The following is a 20,837-nucleotide window of genomic DNA, read 5'->3' on the forward strand; positions in this document are numbered from 1 at the left end:
GGTTAAGCACAGAAACGCTCTCTTTCCAGGAAGGAGTGACTGAATCAGAGCAACGACCTTGGCTTCCAATTAGTTCTCATCCAGGTTTTCCCACTCTTCCTCTCTGCCCCGACCTTCGCACTCCAGGCTGTGTGTGTGTTGGGGGTGGGGGTGGGGGTGGGGGTGGGGGGTGGGGGAGCTGGGATTACCCACCACACCACCCCAGCCCCAGCTCTCTTGCACAAGCCCATCCTGCCCTTGGCATGTGCCTCAGCACTCTCCGTGTCCACAAAGCTAGGTTGAGTCAAGTTTCCTCTCCATCTCCGAGAAGAATGCCATCAGGAAGCTCAATTATTTCGAGAATGTCGAATATAGTATTTTAATGGAGCCATTTTCCATGTCCCTCTAGAAAAAGGATGTAGAGTTTGTTGTTGGTCTATCTGCAAATGAGTCTTTTCACACTACAGCACTTTCCTGATTTCGACACAGCAAACTTTGGGTATTTTTCTCTATCACGAAGAGATTCTGGCTATGGTTCTCTCTCCACAGGTGTAGTCCAGTGAGACTGGCTGTTGAAATGTAGGCGGTGTTCTTAGGAAAGGGGCCTGCCCTTGGAATTAATCCTGCAATTACGGTGCCAAGCCAAGCTATGGCAAAACATCAAGCAGGGTGTTGACATTTATTTCTAGATACCGTGCCTGGTCCTAAAACGAAACCATGATGCTAGCAGCAGGGCGGGAGAAACTAGTGCCTTCTGTGCTATTTGGCTGCAATACAAGTGGATAAAGTTTTCGACAACATTTTATTTTGGGTTGGTGTTCTTCCCATGATAAACACCAAACCAGTCAGCAACAATAATGAGTTCTCGGCAATAGAGATTGTTGCCATGAGAAAAATTCCTCGATTTTCTTTGTCCAGGATGGGCTGTTGGATCCTCTTCTTTGTTGGGGTAGGTTTATATTTATCACAATAAAGATAAATAAAATAAGCAATTAAAATAGCAAAGTTGAGAGCATAATTCATATCCCTTGGCTACTGTGCTCCAAATACCTCACTACTTTGGAATTAAAAAAAAAAATCTTTGTGTAAGTCACTGGCTTTTCCAGATGAAACTGGGCTACACAAACATTCTTTGAGTATGTGTGATTTCACTTAAACCCCACGTCCTGGCTCAGGGACCTATTGCAAAACCTGATGAATTCAGGGAAATGAATAATCCTTACTCTTGGATCACTTTGTGAAAGAGCGTTCAGACTTCTTTGAAGCCGGAGAAGAAATGTTTTTAGACCCAAAGCTTCCTGTGCGGTGCTGAGCCCCTAGTATTACTCCATTGAGGGGAAGTAGAGGCAAGGGAAGGGAATGTTGTGGAGAGAAACCACGTCACTGAACCAAGCATAGGGTTCTTTAAGACGCACCTTCCTATGTCTTGCCCTGGTTCACCACCAACCTTTCCGCCTGCCCTCTCCTTGGTGGGTCAGAGTGTGGGGGAACAGGATGGACCGGGAGAAGGGAGGTGAGAATGTGAACTTGTGTCCTTGCGTCTGGCAGGCGTGTTTGGGTGTAGGTTTTAAACATGAGGAAGAGGTTGTTAACATTTCTTTGACTTTGAAAACGCCTTTGACCCCAGCTGCACAGAAACTCACTTTACTGGCTTGGAAGACAAATAGGACGACATCTGTTTGCAATGTTCCAACTAATCACTTTAGCCACCCCTACAGCCAAGTACGCAGGAAGTCCTGTCCCTCTCAGGACTTCCCACCTGGTGACACCAGGAATCCTCAGCCTGCAGGGCCCTGGAACGGGCTGAAGAGTGGAAAGAAGGACAAATCAACAGGGTTCCGCTTGAGACGACACTGAGGCTCCTCTGTGCTCTCATGCTTTAACCACCACCTAAAAGGTGCGGGATGAGGGCCCTGACTCCGCAGCCAAGTTTCCCCACCCCTTCAGGAGGAGCTTGGGGGGGACAGGATGGATCTACTTGGAGCCCTTTCCTGCCACCTGGCCCCAGAGCCAATCACCTGAGGCCACACTTCTAGTCATGTGGATCCTCAGAAGGATGGAGTCAGGGCTGCTTTGGGGTTTTCCTCCCTGGAGCTTCCTTGACTCTGCAGTTTTAGTAGCGCCTTCCCGAGAAAGGCGGTGGGGTGATAGAAGGACAGGTTTATCCCTGGTTTGGAAAATCTCTTAGTCTGTGAATAATTCTAGGTTTAACCCCTCCCCACCCCCAAGTAAAATTCTATGGCCATGAGAGGAAGGTCTCACAAGGCACAAGGAGACTGTGTCACTTAGTAGAGAGTTGGAGGTTTGTGGCAAGTGCTCAGAAGCCTTAATTTATTCCTAAGGAATCCACTTCCACCTGGGAAATCTGCACCAAGTCAAGGTCACACCGGTCAGCAGTAACGTTAGTTTTAGGGTCTGTCCACTTAGGCACGTGCAACTAACTCAAAGAATATATAACCTGTTTTTCAAACAGTATTTGTAACTCCTCTTTTTAGTGTAGATAACTTACTCTGACTGCTACTTTCCTCCTCCAAAGTCTTATTTTAATATTTTCAATCCTACAGAAAAATTTTCAAATAGACTTATGATCTGAGTACTTTTCTGTAATGCTTCAAGAAAAGAAAATTCAGACTACTGCATTGAACACCCACATATCCTTCAGATAGATTCATCAGCTTTAATGTTGTGTCATCTCTCTGTCTCTCTGCACACACGCACACATACATTTGTATATTAAAATATGTATATATATATATTAGTATGTATACACCTTTAAGGTAGTTTAACCATGTGAGAAGAGTATGTCACAGACACCACGATTCTTCACTCTGTAATGCCATGTGAATAAAAATAGAACATTCTTCTACATAACCACAGCCACTCTAAGGAAACTTAACAAGGATACAAAACTGTGATCAGATATATAGTCCCTATTCAAGTTTTCCCAGTAGCCATGATAACTGGATTTGAAATTTCTAGGATACAATTGGGAATCATACAGTGCCTTTAGTTGCCATGTCTTTTTAGTCTATTTTCAATTGGAATAGTCCCCACAACTGTAAAAAATATCTTTTGTGACACTGATGTTTTTGAGGAGTCTAGGTAAGCTGTTTCACAGACTTGGATGTTTTGAATGTTTCTGATTGTTTCTACATGATTTATGTTAAGCATTTTCAACAGGAACCGTACATAAATGTTGTTTACTTCCATCGTATCTCTTGAGGGGACAGCACAAGGTGCCTGTCCCGTTATAGGGTATGTTACATCTGCTTGTTCAGTTAAGGTCTTGTCAGCCAGATTTCTCCTCTGTGACTACTTACTACACATTTCAGTTGGAAAGAGTATGTTGAGAGAACATTCTAAATAATAATAACTTAAAAAAATGCTTTTAGCTACTGGCTAATATAACAGTCCACTTTATCTCTTCTCTTCCCTTTAGTTTCCTGATGGGATTTCAGAGTCATCCAAAGCACTTCTTGGGCAGAAAGGCACTAGTCCGTTTATGCAGCTGCCCACCATTGATAACCGGCTGGGTGCTTGTCCACAATGGCCCTACGACTCTCACTGGATGAAAGGTCCTCATTCCCCTCACTGGTTCAAAGATGTTCTCTGATTAAGCTGGGCCGGTTGAGCAGCCTTGCGGGAGTCTGTGCTGACTTTCCCTGTGTCTCTCTGGGCAGGAACTGTCAGAGAGAACCTCTTTTTAAGGGTCATACACATACTTGCTTTCTCCTCTTAGACAATACAAATGACTGGATCAAAATACAGCTCGTCTTCCCAATTAACCTCATAAACACGACACAACCTTAAATATAGCTAAAAATATACTAACAAAATAGAGGAATTTCAGAATGAGGGAGATTATAACGTAGGAAAAAACTGGACTGGGAGTTAGGAGAGCTACATTCAAGTCCCAGCTCTTTGATTTCCAAGCTGTGTGATTTTAAGCAACTCCTTCACCTCTCTGAATTTCAGAATGATTAGCTCCAGAAATAAAATCATATATATGTCTGCCTGTTAATGCATCAAGTAAAAGAAACCAGATGAATTTTCACAGAAACTGGATGACTCTTTAGGGGATGCTGTGGGTGGTCCTGAGGGACACCTCAAAGAAATAATTATATCTGTCCCAGTTACATTTTGGTAACAAGTTATTCCCCAATCTCAGAGACTCAACACAACCAAAATTTCTCTTTCTTATATGTCCATTACTGGCTTTCTATGGCTCCAGGTTAGTCACAGCAGTGAAACCCTGACTTAATGATGGCTAGAGGTTAGAGGGGCTTAGAGGGAGTGTGTTAGGCAGAGACGGCAATAGCTGCCACATAGATTTCACAAGCTTCTTGTGGGGACTGAGCATGATGTCCTGTGTAAAAAGACTTCGGGCTAGACAAATGTGAGATCTGATTATGTCACTGCCACTAGACTTGGGGCTCCTTAGGAGTAGGGAATAGATTTATTCACCTTCTTCCCAGGGCTTTACCCATGGTAGCATATAGTAGACTCTGAATAAATATTGATGGAATGAATGATGGAATAAGGACACATAGAAGGAAAATTTAATTAAGATAATTTTTTAAAAAGGTCCAAATCTATATTTGATATTGATGAATAAACTCTTTTTATCCATGAAGTCTGCATGGTCTTAATTGACAAGAGTGATCAAGGAAGAAAAATTACAAACCAATACTTCATATAAAAATGAATGTAATAGCCCCAAGAAAGTGCTCATCTTACAGTAATGGAGTAGCATGTATTGAACCAACCCTCCTGAAGACAACAATGATAAACTCTGAAGAAATAAAAAAACAACTAGCTGAAGGCATTTAAGAGCAGGCAAACTGGAGGGGAATCAACATTTAGCAAAAAGAGATGTCATAGGGTGAGCCCCCTTTTTAAAAATGGCTTTTAACTATGTAATGAAAGAATTTTGGAGAAAAAGTAAATAAAGGTAAAATAAAATATTTAATTCTTCTTATTGTTAATTGATAGAAAAGATAACTATTTTCTTAAGAAGTAGTAACAATGTATTGGGTGAACATAGCTTATTGATACCTAAAATGAATGACAGCAATGTTGGAAGGATGAGAGAGAGGAACTGGAAACCCTGCTACAAGGTACCTACACTACAAGTAATGTGGTCTGCTGCTGCTGCTGCTAAGTTGCTTCAGTCGTGTCCCGACTCTGTGCGACCCCATAGACGGCAGCCCGCCAGGCTCCCCGTCCCTGGGATTCTCCAGGCAAGAACACTGGAGTGGGTTGCCATTTCCTTCTCCAGTGCTGGAAAGTGAAAAGTGAAAGTGAAGTCACTCAGTCGTGTCTGACTCTTCGCAACCCCATGGACTGCAGCCTACCAGGCTCCTCCATCCATGTGATTTTCCAGGCAAGAATTCTGGAGTGGGGTGCCACTGGTATAGTGTTATTTAAAAATATACTTGGGTTAGTTTTAATATATGTGTTCCAAACTCTAGGGCAACCACTAAAATTTTTAATACAGTATATTTGTTATGCTAAGAGAGGAGAAAAGATGAAATCACGTTAAATGTTCACTTACAACCAGAAAAGGCAGAAGAGGAGAGGGAAATCATAAAACAAAGAATAAATGTAATGAACAGAAAAGCATTACAAATATGGTAAGTGTTAATCCAACAATGTCAATAATTGCTTTATATATGAATGGTCTAAATATACCAATTAAAAGACATATTGTCAGACTGAATAAAAGAACACAACTATATACTACTTACAAGAAACCTACTTTAAAATAAAGACTTGGACACATTAAGCATGAGGGGGAGGAGGAAGAAATACCATGCTAAAGCAAATCAGGAAAAAAAACTGAAACAACTATATTAATTTCAAACAAAACTCACTTCAGAATGAAGAAAATTATCAAAGATACAGAAGAACATTACAGAATGATAAAGGGACAAATTTTCCAAGAAGATATAACAATTCTAAATGGATATGCATCTAACAACAAATGTGAAATATGTGAGTCAAAACCAAATACAACTCAAGGAGAAGTAGACAAAATTTACTAGTATAGTTGGAGACTTCAATACACCTCTTTCAGGAATTGATAAATCAAGCAGACAGAAAATCAGTAAGAATATAGTTGAACTGAATGGCATTATCAATCAACTTGATCTTATTGACATTTCTAAAATACTCCATCCCGAAACAGCAGAATACGTATTCTTCTGAAGCTTACAGGAACATTCATGAAGATAGATCATATCCTGGGCCATAAAACACATGTTAATAAATCTAAGGAAATATAAATCATATAAAGCATATTTTCAGACTATAAAAGTATTAAACTAAAAATCAATAATAGAAAGCTGGAAAATCCCCAAATATTTGCAGATTAAGCAAAACACCTCTGAATAACACATGGGTCAAAGAAAAAGTCTCAAGGGAAATATTTTTAGCTAAACAAAAATAAAAATACAACTGATCAAAATTTTCAGGATGCAGTGAAAGCAGCGTTTATAGGAAAATTTATAGCATTGAATGCATATATTAGAAAAGAAGAAAGATTTAAAATCAGTAATCTAAACTTCTACTTTAGGAAACTAGAGAAAGAAAAAGAATTTAAACCTAAAGCAAGAATAGGAAAATAATAAAAATTAGGGCAGAAATCAATAAAATTAAAAGCAGAGGAAAATAGAGAAAAATCAATAAATTCCAGGTCCATTTTTTAAAAAAATGATCAATAAGACCTATAAAACTCTAGGAAGACTAACCAGGAGAAAAAGAGAAAGACACAAATTACCAGCATTAGAAATAAAAGAAGGCCCATCTGCTGATCCTATAGACATTAAAGGATAATAAAGGAATATTATGAACTACTCTGTGTCCACTAATTTAACAACTTAGATGAAATGAACTGATTCCTTGAAAGACGCAGACTACTGAAACTCATACAAGAAGAAATAGATAGTCCGAGTAGGCCTGTATCTATTACAGAAATTGAGTAAAAAACTAATAAACTTCTCCCCCAAAAGCATCAGGGCTGTAAGAGTTTACTAGTGAACTCAACCAAACGTTTAAAGGAGAAATTATACATATTCTCCACCATCTCTTCCAGAAAATATGAATTCAAGTATACAATATTATGGAAGATGTTAATAATAAAAGAAACTGGGTGTGGGGTTTATGAAAACTCTCTACACTGTCTTTATGGCTTTTCTATAAATAAAACATTATTCTAAAATTTAAAAAAGTAAAATGTGGAAAGTAAAAATTATCAACCCAGAATTCTATATCCAGTAAAAAATATCCTTCAAGGATAGAGAAAAAAATAAAGTCATTTTCAGATAAAGGAAAACTAGGATAATTCATTACTAGCAAATCTGCACTCCAAGCAATACTAAAGGACTAAAGGAAAATAGTACCAGATGGAAGATCAGATCTTCAAGAAGATAAAAAGAGTATCAGAAATAGTAATTTTGGGGAATTCCCTGGAAGTCCATTTGTTAGGACTTGGCACTTTGACTGCGGTGACCCAGGTTCAATCCCTGGTTGGGAACCAGGGATTCTGCAGATCTGGGGAACCAGATTCTTCAAATCACATGGTGTACCCACTCCCCCCAAAAAGAAGGGAATAAATGGTAACTGTGTGTGGTAACTTTTAAAGTTATCCTTTTTTCTCTTAATTTCTTTAAAAACTATTTTACAGTTTAGAGCAAAAGTTATAACATTGCATTGTGGGGCTTTTAGAGTAATGTAAAGTGTAATACTTATCAGAAGTAGCATAACATTACAAGTTATAATGCTATAGTTAAAAGATATGCATTAAAAGACAGCATACAAGATATATGTCAAAATGAATATAGAATTAGAAGGTTCTTACATTTTTGCATGAAATGGCTTAATATTAACTCTAAAGAGAATGTTAAAAGCTAAGGATTATCATTGAAATATCCAGATCAACCACTTAAAGACAATGCAAAGACCTGTAACTAAAAATTCAATAGAAAAATTAAAACGCAATTCTAGAGAATATTCAGTTAACCCAAAAAGTGGCAGAAAGAAGAACAAAGATTAGATGACACAAATAAGAGACAAAGAACAGAACGCTGATCTAAATTCAAGCATGTCAATAACGACATTGATAACTGATACCATTCTGTCATTAGCTGAGCGCCGAAGAATTGATGCTTTTGAACTGTGGTGTTGGAGAAGACTCTTGAGAGTCCCTTGGACTGCAAGGAGATCCAACCAGTCCATTCTGAAGGAGATCAACCCTGGGATTTCTTTGGAAGGAATGATGCTAAAGCTGAAACTCCAGTACTTTGGCCACCTCATGCGAAGAGTTGACTCATTGGAAAAGACTCTGATGCTGGGAGGGATTGGGGGCAGGAGGAGAAGGGGACGACAGAGGATGAGATGGCTGGATGGCATCATGGACTCGATGGACGTGAGTCTGAGTGAACTCTGGGAGTTGGTGATGGACAGGGAGGCCTGGCGTGCTGCGATTCATGGGGTTACAAACAGTCCGACACGACTGAGCGACTGAATTGAACTGAACTGAAATGAACTGAACTGAACTGTCATTGATAAGACAGAAATGAACTGAACACCCCAATTAAGAGGCAGAGACTATTGGAATGAATTTTTTAAAGAGACCCAATTACATAATCTCTATAAGAGATGAGCTTTAAATACAATGACACAGATAGATTGAATAAAAAAGGATAAAAAATCATGCAAATAGCATATAATGTTGTATTGGCTATATTAATATCAGATAAAATACATTTTAAGATGAAGAGTATCACAACACATAGAGAAACACTTCAGCATGTGTTTCATGATTTCACAGGAAGAGGAAGTTTTCACAGGAAGATATAACCACTATAAATGTGCTTGCATCCAGTAAGAGGACTTCAAAATGTACTGAGAAAAAAATGGACATAATTAGAAGGAGAACTAGACGATTCTAATGAAAGATGTTACTACTAGGGGAAACAGGGAAATTTTGGTAGTGCCCCCCATAACATAAATCACTTATGTGTTTATTTAACCATATATGTCCAAGACCTTTACAAGGTCTTACATCAAATTAAAAATTGATGAGAGAAATTGAAGACTAAATAAATGGAGAGATGGAGAGATATACCATGTTCAAGAATTAGAAGACTCAGTGTTGTTAAGATGGCTATTCTCCCTGACACAGACTTATCACAATCTCAATCAAAATTCACATTGTTCATGGGGTTCTAAAGGCAAGAATGCTGAAGTGGTTTGCCATTCCCTTCTCCAGTGATCTCCTAAAGGAAATCTATCCTGAATATTCATTGGAAGGACTGATGCTAAACCTGAAGCTTCAGTATTTGGGCTATCTGATGTGAAAAGTCGACCCCTTAGAAAAGACACTGATGCTGGGAAAGATTTAAGGCAGGAGGAGGAGAGGATGACAGAGGAAGAGATGGCTGGATGGGAGCACTGACTCGATGGATGTGAGTTTGAGCAAGCTTGGGAAGATGGTGAAGGACCGGGAAGCCTAGAGTGCTGCACTCCATGGGGTCCCAAGGAGTCAGACATGACTGAGCAACTGAAGAACAGCAACAAACAGAAATTCAAGTGAATTTTTTAAAAACACAAATTGGCAAGCTGATTCTAGAATTTATTTGGGCATACAAAGGACCTAGAAAAACCAAATCAATTTTTTTTTAAGTTAGAGGGCTTTTTATACCATCCAATTGAAAAACTAACCATAAAGCATTATAATAAAGGCAGTGTCAAATGTGTAAAAAGTTATGCATGGAAATCAATGGGAAAAAATAGAGAATTCAGAGAAAACAAAGAGAACTACGTGTATGATTATTTGGTAGTCGACAAAGGAGTAAAGGCAGTTCAATGTGGAAAACAAAAGTCTTTTTAAACAAATAGTGTTCAATCAAATGGATATCTCTATGGAAAACAGTGGATATTAGCCTTTAAAACACCCCATATGGAATAATTAACAAGATATGGATCATATACCAAACTCTGAACATTTTAATGAATTTTGTCTCAAGTGACATTTATCTTCCTTGACCACCTTACATGCCTTTTATTAAATAAGCAGAACTCTATTACTACCTTCCTTCATGCACAACTACAGTAGGTCCTCTTAACCTGTTTTCAATCATAATAATCTCATCCCCCATCACCTTCAATTTTTCTGCCCTTGTTTCATTATTGCTTCTTTTATCATTATCTCTGATCTTGTAAAAATCCCATAAGTGGGACAATTAAATGGAGAGCAGTGGGAAGAGCTGTTAGGGATACAGCTGTGTGGATTTTTCCCTTGAGTAGGTAAGGTCACTGCAAGTCACCACGCCATTATAGAGAAAGGCCCGAGGATGACCATAGCCACAGTCTGTCTAGAATCGGGGTGTCATATGGGAGGAAACATTCCCTGTTCAGTTCAGTTCAGTCACTCAGTCGTGTCCGACTCTTTGCAACCCTATGAACTGCAGCACACCAGGCCTCCCTGTCCATCACCAACTCCCGGAGTTTACCCAAACTCATGTCCATTGAGTCGGTGATGCCATCCAACCATCTCATCCTCTCTCATCCCCTTTTCCTCCTGCCCTCAGTCTTTCCCAGCATCAGGGGCTTTTCACATGAGTCAGTTCTTCCCATCAGGTGGCCAAAGTATTGGAGTTTCAGCTTCAACATCAGCCCTTCCAATGAACAACCAGGACTGATCTCCTTTAGGATGGACTGGTTGGATCTCCTTGCAGTCCAAGGGACTCTCAAGTGTCTTCTCCAACACCACAGTTCAAAGACATCAATTCTTTGGTGCTCAGATTTCTTTATAGTCCAACTCTCACATCCATACATGACTACTGCAAAAACCATAGCCTTGACTAGACGGACCTTTGTTGACAAAGTAATGTCTCTGCTTTTTAATATGCTGTCTAGGTTGGTCATAACTTTCCTTCCAAGGAGTAAGCATCTTTTAATTTCTTGGCCACAATAACCATCTGCAGTGATTTTGGAGCCCCTCAAAATAAAGTCAGCCACTGTTTCCACTGTTTCCCCACCTATTTGCCATGAAGTGATGGGACCAGATGCCATGATCTTCGTTTTCTGGATGTTGAGCTTTAAGCCAACTTTTTCACTCTCCTCTTTCACTTTCATCAGGAGGCTCTTTGGTTCTTCTTCACTTTCTGCCATAAGAGTGGTATCATCTGCATATCTGTGGTTATTGATATTTCTCCTGGCAATCTTGATTCCAGCTTGTGCTTCTTCCAGCCCAGCGTTTCTCATGATGTACTCTGCAGATAAGTTAAATAAGCAGGGTGACAATATACAGCCTTGACGTCCTCCTTTTCCTATTGTATCCTACTTTAAATAATGCTGTGTTCCCCTGACCCAGGAGGTGAAGGAGGTGACCGTGAGTGTCTTTAGGGATAAGGGATTTATTTGGAAGAAGACCAAAGGCCAGGAGAACTTCCTCTGAAAGAATAAGCATTCCCCTCTGAGTAGGAATTACCTGAGGTGGCACAGCTGACAGTGCTAATTCACACTCGAGCAGACGTACTTAGGTTTTGGGAGTCAATAGGATGTGTCTGTGTTTGGGACTTGCCAACCTTTTAAACTGATGCTAAATAATAAATACAGAAGTGTCTGCTCCTGTCCCCCTCCTCCTCTGACCTGACAAACATCGGTGTGATTCTCTGGCAGCTCTAGGAGAGTCTGATGGGGACTTTGGGGATCCTTCCAGTCCTCTTCTGACCCCAAGGAAGCAGCTGGGCTCCCCATGGACTACAGAGAAAGGACCTGTCTGGCTTCCAGTTAGGAAGGGGGACTGCTCCTTTGAATTGCCAATTCAGGCACAGATGGAGAAGGGAAACACAAGAGTGTAAAGTTCACACACCGCAATTATATCCAAGCAGAAAATGAGGCAGCTGGGCAGCTGTTCTAGGAGCCAAAGTCCCAGTGGTTCCCATTTGGAGAGAGAGAGGAAAAGAAACTGTCTTCCTTTCTCATGTGGTCAGCGGCTCTTGGGTCTCAAACACCTGTTGCCTGGGGGACCTCATCTGACCCTCAAATATGGACAGAGCACTGATCTGGAGTCAGGGAAACCTAGTTTGGAGGGCCAGGGGAAGCAAGAGGAGTGCGCTTGATTTGTCTCACTCCTTTAATGGTCTCCACGGTACTCTCTGCCGCCATCTTATTAGGCTGTCCTTCCCTGATACTAGCAGTTTGTTAGCGAAAAGCAGAAGGGTTGAAAGGTTTGCATTATCCCATGCCGCAAATTCAGACCCCAGCCAGAGAGCCAGCCTGGTGTCTGTGAGGCCTGGGTGATGGCTCATGCGCTGCAGGAAACCAGGCACCATTCGCGGTCTTTGGTGAAGGCACGAAACTCAGTGCATATTCGTAGCACACTTGATAGTGACTCCTGGTTTTGTGTGCAATGAATATATACTACAGAATTATCATGGGTAGATTTATTGGAGATGGGAAGTAACCAAGTTTTCTGAAAAAATAATTACCACCATCAATTGATTCAATTACTAGTACTGGTTTGCCAGGGTGGCTACCCAATTTTATTTATAGGGAATTTTTCTGATATGGTTTAAACTACAGTCTGAGAATAATTGGTCTGTTTTAACTGATTAGCAGACTGCCCCTCTGCTGCCCCAGCTGGCCTGGGGAGGAGGCACTGAGGGCACGTGTGGTGGGGTTGCTGCTGTGGCCTCTCTTGATGCCGGGCCTGGCTCTCCTAGGAGGGAGGGCTGGCTGGAGAGCCCTTGCCCTTCTGCCTGGGGAAGGCAGTCGATTGGCATGGTTCCTGTCAGAATCATGCCCTGGCTGCCCTTCTCTTGAATAAATGATTGTATTCTCTGGGATGTAGGCTCTCACGGAGAAATTGACTAGAAAGATTGCAAACGAAAATAAGGACAACAGAAGAGAAAGAAAATAGGTCTTAGAATTACGTAGGACTATGTTTTAATGTTTTAATTCTGGTTCTGCCGCTCACATCCTGGTGACCTTTACTAACAGGGTCGCAGTTTCTGTCTCGGAAATGAAGGGACTCTAACTTGGGGAGTTGTGGAGAGAACTACATGGGATGATGTGAACCAGCCCATTCCAAGTCTGGCACCAGCAGATACACAATTAAATGTTACTAGGAGGTAGAGGATGGGGTTGGGGGAAGTTAACCTCCTTAAGTGGAACTTTACCTCCTTAAGTGGAAGTTAATCTCCTTAAGGGAACCCTGGGGAACAGGGTACCTGAGGTCTCACAGATGCTGTGGGGGAGGAGACTTAGCTCCAGGGGCCACATTCTGTCGTGGCTGACAGGGTTGGTGTGGGTACCTGACCTGAGGGCAGCTGTTCGTGGGTTGAGGAGCTGTTCTATGAGGCAGCTTAGCCCAAAAGGTTAACCCAAACAAGGTAGATGAGTGATTAGCTGAGCCAAATGGGTTTTCTCTGAATGGTCCATGAGGGGCAGAAGCAAGCAGGCATCCAAGGAGAAGCAGAGAGTCAGAAGCCAGCGCAGGTAAGACTGGAGCCCCAGAGCTGCTGCAGTAGACAGTTAACCCACACTGGGCTTCCTGGACTCCGCACATGCCCCCACGTGTGGAGCTCTGTGCCAGGCTCCACAGATCCAGCTACAGCCACGTCTGGGTTCCTCTGTGACTCTCGCCTTCCTCGTTGCTACCACACTCCTGCAACAGCCTTCATCAACTGAGATAACCTGCATGGGTCTCTGTTGCTTGCAATAAAAAGCCAACTGCTGCTGCTGCTGCTGCTACGTTGCTTCAGTCGTGTCCGACTCTGTGCGACCCCATAGATGGCAGCCCACGAGGCTCCCCTGTCCCTGGGATTCTCCAGGCAAGAACACTGGAGTGGGTTACCATTTCCTTCTCCAGTGCATGAAAATGAAAAGTGAAAGTCAAGTCGCTCAGTTGTGTCCGACTCTTCGCAACCCCACAGACTGCAGCCTACAAGGCTCCTCCTCCCATGGGATTTTCCAGGCAAGAGTACCGGAGTGGGGTGCCATTGCCTTCTCCACAACATAGCACTAGAGACAAGCAAAACGATGTCCTACCCCCAAGCCTCACTCACCAGCACGTTGGACGCCTGGACTACTGGACCCCAGAGAAGCCAAGCACCACTTACTGAGCTAGTGGCCTAAATGAGGCTCGAAAGCAAGTCATCTGACTCTTAGTTCATTGAGAAGAAGGGGCCGAGTTTGGGTTCCTCCGAAAGCTGACAAGCATGGTTTTGTCGGGAAGTGGTAAAATGTAGGGTGAGGAGAGGGGTTGCAAAGGCAGTCGTTTCTGTCTCTAGATCCAGTTATCTAAAGTGCCCTCTTTCCTAGACTGTCTTCCCCTCCCTCTCCCTCTCACATACTGTTTGTGGTGACTTCTTTCCTGGTGTTCTTGGTAATGCTGGCCTCCTACTCTATGATAGCTCACACCACGGTCAGGGGGACATTGCATAGCGGTTCAGCAGTTCTGGGTGTGTGTATGAGAGTGTGCATGTGTGTGTGCACGCACACGCTTGCTTGTGAGCTAGTCTATGTCTGCAGAGAAAATCTCTGAGGTCCGGAGCACTGGGAGCCTGCCTTGTCTCCCTTCTCTAGTGAGTGCTGGGGGCTTCAGCTGAGAAAGGCACCCACGAACCCCTTGCTAGGTACCCCCAAGACAATGCTCACCCCCCTCAAGGGCAATTTAAACCTTTACAAAGCTTAGAACCCTCTGCTGCCACTTCTGCCTCTCTCCCAACACATGACCCCTACCTTTACTTCAGTGGAAAACAGAGACCATTCCATGGAAACATCAAAACTTCCTAACCAGAGTTATAGATTTTATTTTCAGAAGTGAAAGGCAAGTTTTACTATTGAATAAGCATTTATCAGCCTTATTGAGGTATAATTGACCAAAAATTGTAGAATATTAAAAATGTATACGATGCTGATTTGATAAACATACAAATTGTAACAGGATTCCCCTCATTTAGTTAATTACCACATTTGTCACCTCACATATTTATCTTGTGTGTGTGTGTGTGTGTGTGTGTGTGAACACAGATTCTACTCTTCTAGCAAATTTCAATTATATAATACAGAGTTATCAACAATAATCCCCATGTTGTGCATTAGAGCTTACTCATCTCCTAGCTGGAAGTTTGTACCCTTTGACCCATCTCTTTCTGTTTCCTCCACCCTACAGCCCCTGGCAACCACTTCTCCACTCTCTGTTCCTATGGATTTGACTTTGGATTCCACATGTAAATTATACGAGGAGGTATTTGTCTTTCTCTGTCTGACTTATTCCGCAGCTAAATATTTATTTGTCTTTGTATCCAGTTCTCTCCTGCTTCCCTCTTCCATGAGAGAAAGATCCCAGTGTTTTGGATCCTAACCATCACTTTCTATTTTTTTCTTTTAACAGTCTTAAAGATGTTAAAGCCTAAGATGCCTTGGGTCCTATTGCTATTTCCAAATTCCTGGAAGACAATCTTTGGAATTGGGAATGAAAAATTGGAATTTCTGGGGCCCCACAGTAATTACCAAAATCATAAGTTATTGTAAAAATACTCTGCAATATTCTCCAAACTCTTTATTCATTATGATGGATATCTAAAAATTCTGTTTAATAAATAAATATTGTTTGGTAGCCTTTGTAAAATACTTGTACTTGATTATATGTATATATGTGGGGTGTATATATATATATATATATCTCACATATACCTTGGTAAAATTTTTAAGAAGTATTGCTTATAGCAAATATTCAAACACTGAGGAACACCAGTGAATATCATTGGGTAGTATTTGAATAGTGCTAGATTTCCTAGCAAGAATAATGGCACCTCACAGAATCTATGTGGAAATTGCCAAATTAAGGAATTATTTTGCTTCCAAAACTAGTTCATATTAATGCTTACTGTACATAGAAACGTTAATATTTCATGTGTTTGGAGCAGCGATTCATCATTAGCAGCAGGTGTGTCCAGAAACACACATTTATAACAAGCAATGCTGACCAGTGAGACTATGATATCTCTTCTACAGGCTCCTGTCTCAGTTCCCAGACATGCCAACCTTAGCCTTCAACTCCACAGGTCAGTGTTTCCTGCTCTTGCCTTTGATTTGATGTCAGTGGATACCTTTGACAAGTAATGTCTCTATTAATCTTTAATTCTCACAGAAGAATTATAATCCTTTTCTTCAATTTCTTGACTGATTTTTCTTGGTATTCAGGATTGGAAATGTAAATTCCAAATTTCTAAAGAAATGCAGGGAAGGGATTCCTGCATGGAAACACTGATATTGAACATATGGTAGGTGCCACAGTTGTGATTAAGGGCTCCGGTTTGAAGATGTAACAGACCTTGATTACAAAGTCTGTTTATACTACTTACTTCCTGTGGTTCATTGCTAAAGAATCTGCCTGCAATGCAGAAGACCAGGATTCAATCCCTTGGTTGGGAAGAACCCCTGGAGAAGGGAATGACTACCCACTCCAATACTCTTGCCTAGAGAATTCCATGGACAGAGGAGACTGATGGGCTACAGTCCATAGGGTCTTAAAGAGTCGAACATGACTGAGCGACTAAGTTTCACATACTACTTACTAGCTGTGTGACCTTGAGCAAATTACTTATCTCTGAGCCTCTTTTTTCCTAATTAGTAAACTTAGCTCATAGAGTTGTTTTGAGGTTAGGTGTTTGTAAAGCCTTTAACAATCTCTGGCATGCAACATGTAGGAATATATACTGTATCTTTTAAGACACAAATCCTGATGAAGGAATGCATGATTTTTTCCCAAGAGAAGTAGAACATGAAACTCAGATGTAAGTTTAAATTTTCTGGTTACCACATTAAAGAAAAAAATCAACAGATGAGATTAATTTTAATAATATATTTAACACAATATATCCAAAATATTATAATTTCAGCATGTACTCAATATAAAATTATTAATGAGATATTTTATATCCTTTTTTAAAAAACAAGTCATGAGTGTGTTTTTTACAGTATGTGTTAATGTAGGCACTAAATTTTCACTGAAAATATTTTATCTGTAATTTACATAAATTTATAGTTGAAAAGTAAATTCACATGCTCAAGTTGTTTCAAACAACTTAAAAGTTTTCCAGTAACTGAACAGAATACTAAAAGGTAATTTTTCTTTGCTATTTATATTCATGTCACCAAAACTGCTTCATCTTTTTTCAGAAGTGTCAATTTAACTTTGAGACACGAAAGCATATTAGTTTCAATACTATTTCTGTTCAAATTCAGTAAATTAACTAACTCTTGAGTCAACTAAGTATCATTAGCATAGAGTTCAAAGACATGGCATAAATTGAAAAGCATTTCTCTACTTGCTGATATCAACAAAGCATTCTTCAAATTTTCTTGTATTTTAGCAGCAAATTTTAAAAATTTATTTTAACTGGAGGCTAAGTACTTTATAATATTGTGGTGGTTTTTGCCATACATTCACATGAATCAGCCATGGGTGTACATGTGTTCCCCATCCTGACCCTCCCTCCCACCTCCCTACCCATCCCATCCCTCAGGGTCATCCCAGTGCACCAGCCCTGAGCACCCTGCCTCACGCAGTGAACCTGGACTGGGATCTATTTCACATATGATAACATACATGTTTCAATGCTATTCTCTCAAATCATCCCACCCTCGCCTTCTCCTACAGAGTCCAAAAGTCTGTTCTTTACATCTGTGTCTCTTTAGCTGTCTCACGTATAGGGTCACCATTACCATCTTTCTAAATTCCATATATATGCATTAATATACTGTATTGGTGTTTTTCTTTCTGACTTACTTTGCTCTGTATCATAGTCTCCAGTTTCATCCACCTCATTAGAACTGATTCAAATGTATTCTTTTTAATAGCTGAATAATACTCCATTGTGTATATGTACCACAGTTTTCTTATCCATTCGTCTGCCGATGGACATCTAGGTTGCTTCCATGTCCTGGCTATCGTAAACAGTGCTGCGATGAACATTGGGGTACACGTGTCTCTTTCAATTCTGGTTTCCTTGGTGTGCATGCCCAGCAGTGGGATTGCTGGGTCATATGGCAGTTCTATTTCCAGTTTTTGGTGGCAGCAGCGGGCTGGTGCACTAAGCGCGGTCGAGAGGAGCTACCCCAGGTCCGAGGTCAGGGGTAGCGGCCTAGAGTGCCAGGCTGCGACAGCGCAGGAACGGCGGAGAGGAGCTACCCTGTGTCCGAGGTCAGGGGCAGTGGCTGAGAGGTGCTACCCTGCATCTGAGGTCAGTGGCGGCCGGGAGGAGCTAGCCCGCGTCCGAGGTCAGGGGAGGCCGGGAGGAGCTAGCCCACGTCCGAGGTCAGGGGTGGCCGAGAGGAGCTACACCGCGCCCGAGGTCAGGGGTGGCCGGGAGAAGCCACCTCATGGCCGAGGCCAGGGGCGGTGACCCTGAGGAGCCACCCCGCGCCCGAGGCCAGGGGCAGCAGCCGGGAGGAGCAACCTGAGGAGCGGTAGCTGCGCAGGCACAGGAGGGCCTAGAGGAGCTATCCCACGTTGAAGGTCAGGAATGGCAGCGGTAAGGAGATACCCCTCATCCAAGGTAAGGAGCAGCGGCTGTGCTTTGCTGGAGCTGCCGTGAAGAGATACCCCACGCCCAAGGTAAGAGAAACCCAACTAAGATGGTAGGTGTTGCAAAAGGGCATCAGAGGGCAGACACACTGAAACCATAATCACAGAAAACTACTCAATCTAATCAGGCTAGGACCACAGCCTTGTCTAACTCAATGAAACCAAGCCATGCCTGCAGGGCAACCCAAGACAGGCAGGTCATGGTGGAGAGGTCTGATAGAATGTGGTCCACTGGAGAAGGGAATGGCAAGCCACTTCAGTATTCTTGCCTTGAGAACCCCATGAACAGTATGAAAAGGCAAAATGATAGGATACCAAAAGAGGAACTCCCCAGGTCAGTACGTGCCCAATATGCTACTAGAGATCAGTGGAGAAATAACTCTAGAAAGAATGAAGGAATGGAGCCAAAGCAAAAACAATACCCAGTTGTGGATATGACTGGTGATAGAAGTAAGATCCGATGCTGTAAAGAGCAATATTGCATAGGAACCTGGAATGTCAGGTCCATGAATCAAGGCAAATTGGAAGTGGTCAAACAAGAGATGGCAAGGATGAACGTCGACATTCTAGGAATCAGCGAACTAAAATGGACTGGAATGGGTGAATTTAACTCAGATGACCATTATATCTACTACTGTGGGGAGGAAACCCTCAGAAGAAATGGAGTAGACATCATGGTCAACAAAAGAGTCCGAAATGCAGTACTTGGATGCAATCTCAAAAATGATAGAATGATCTCTGTTCATCTCCAAGGCAAACGATTCAATATCACAGTTATCCAAATCTATGCCCCAACGAGTAACACTGAAGAAACTGAAGTTGAATGATTTATGAAGACCTACAAGACCTTTTAGAACTAACAACCAAAAAAGATGTCCTTTTCATTATAGAGGACTGGAATGCAAAAGTAGGAAGTCAGGAAACACCTGGAGTAACAGGCAAATTTGGCCTTGGAGTACAGAATGAAGCAGGGCAAAGACTAATAGAGTTTTGCCAAGAAAATGCACTGGTCATAGCAAACACCCTCTTCCAACAACACAAGAGAAGACTCTACACATGGACATCACCAGACGGTCAACACCAAAATCACATTGATTATATTTTGTGCAGCCAAAGATGGAGAAGCTCTATACAGTCAACAAAAACAAGACCAGGAGCTGACTGTGGCTCAGATCACGAACTTCTTATTACCAAATTCAGACTCAAATTGAAGAAAGTAGGGAAAACCACTAGACCATTCAGGTATGACCTAAATCAAATCCCTCATGATTATACAGTGGAAGTGAGAAATAGATTTAAGGGCCTAGATCTGATAGATAGAGTGCCTGATGAACTGTGGAATGAGGTTCATGACATTGTACAGAAGACAGGGATCAAGACCATCCCCAAGGAAAAGAAATGCAAAAAAGCAAAATGGCTGTCTGGGGAGGCCTTACAAATAGCTGTGAAAAGAAGAGAAGCAAAAAGCAAAGGAGAAAAGGAAAGATATAAGCATCTGAATGCAGAGTTCCAAAGAATAGCAAGGAGAGATAAGAAAGCCTTCCTCAGAGATCAATGCAAAGAAATAGAGGAAAAGAACAGAATGGGAAAGACTAGAGCTCTCTTCAAGAAAATTAGAGTTACCAAGGGAACATTTCATGCAACGATGGGCTCGATAAAGGACAGAAATGGTCTGGACCTAACAGAAGCAGAAGATATTAAGAAGAGGTGGCAAGAATACACAGAAGAGCTGTACAAAAAAGATCTTCACAACCCAGATAATCATGATGATGTGATCACTAATCTAGAGCCAGACATCTTGGAATGTGAAGTCAAGTGGGCCTTAGAAAGCATCACTACGAACAAAGCTAGTGGAGGTGATGGAATTCCAGTTGAGCTATTTCAAATCCTGAAAGATGATGCTGTGAAAGTGCTGCACTCAATATGCCAGCAAATTTGGAAAACTCAGCAGTGGCCACAGGACTGGAAAAGGTCAGTTTTCATTCCAATTCCAAAGAAAGGCAATGCTCAAGAATGCTCAAACTACTGCACAATTGCACTCATCTCACATGCTAGTAAAGTAATGCTCAAAATTCTCCAAGCCAGGCTTTAGCAATACGTGAACTGTGAACTCCCTGATGTTCAAGCTGGTTTTAGAAAAGGCAGAGGAACCAGAGTTCAAATTGCCAACATCCTCTGGATCATGGAAAAAGCAAGAGAGTTCCAGAAAAACATCTATTTCTGCTTTATTGACTATGCCAAAGCCTTTGACTGT

Source organism: Capricornis sumatraensis, chromosome 1 (assembly GCF_032405125.1).
Source record: "Capricornis sumatraensis isolate serow.1 chromosome 1, serow.2, whole genome shotgun sequence".
NCBI lineage: Eukaryota > Metazoa > Chordata > Mammalia > Artiodactyla > Bovidae > Capricornis > Capricornis sumatraensis.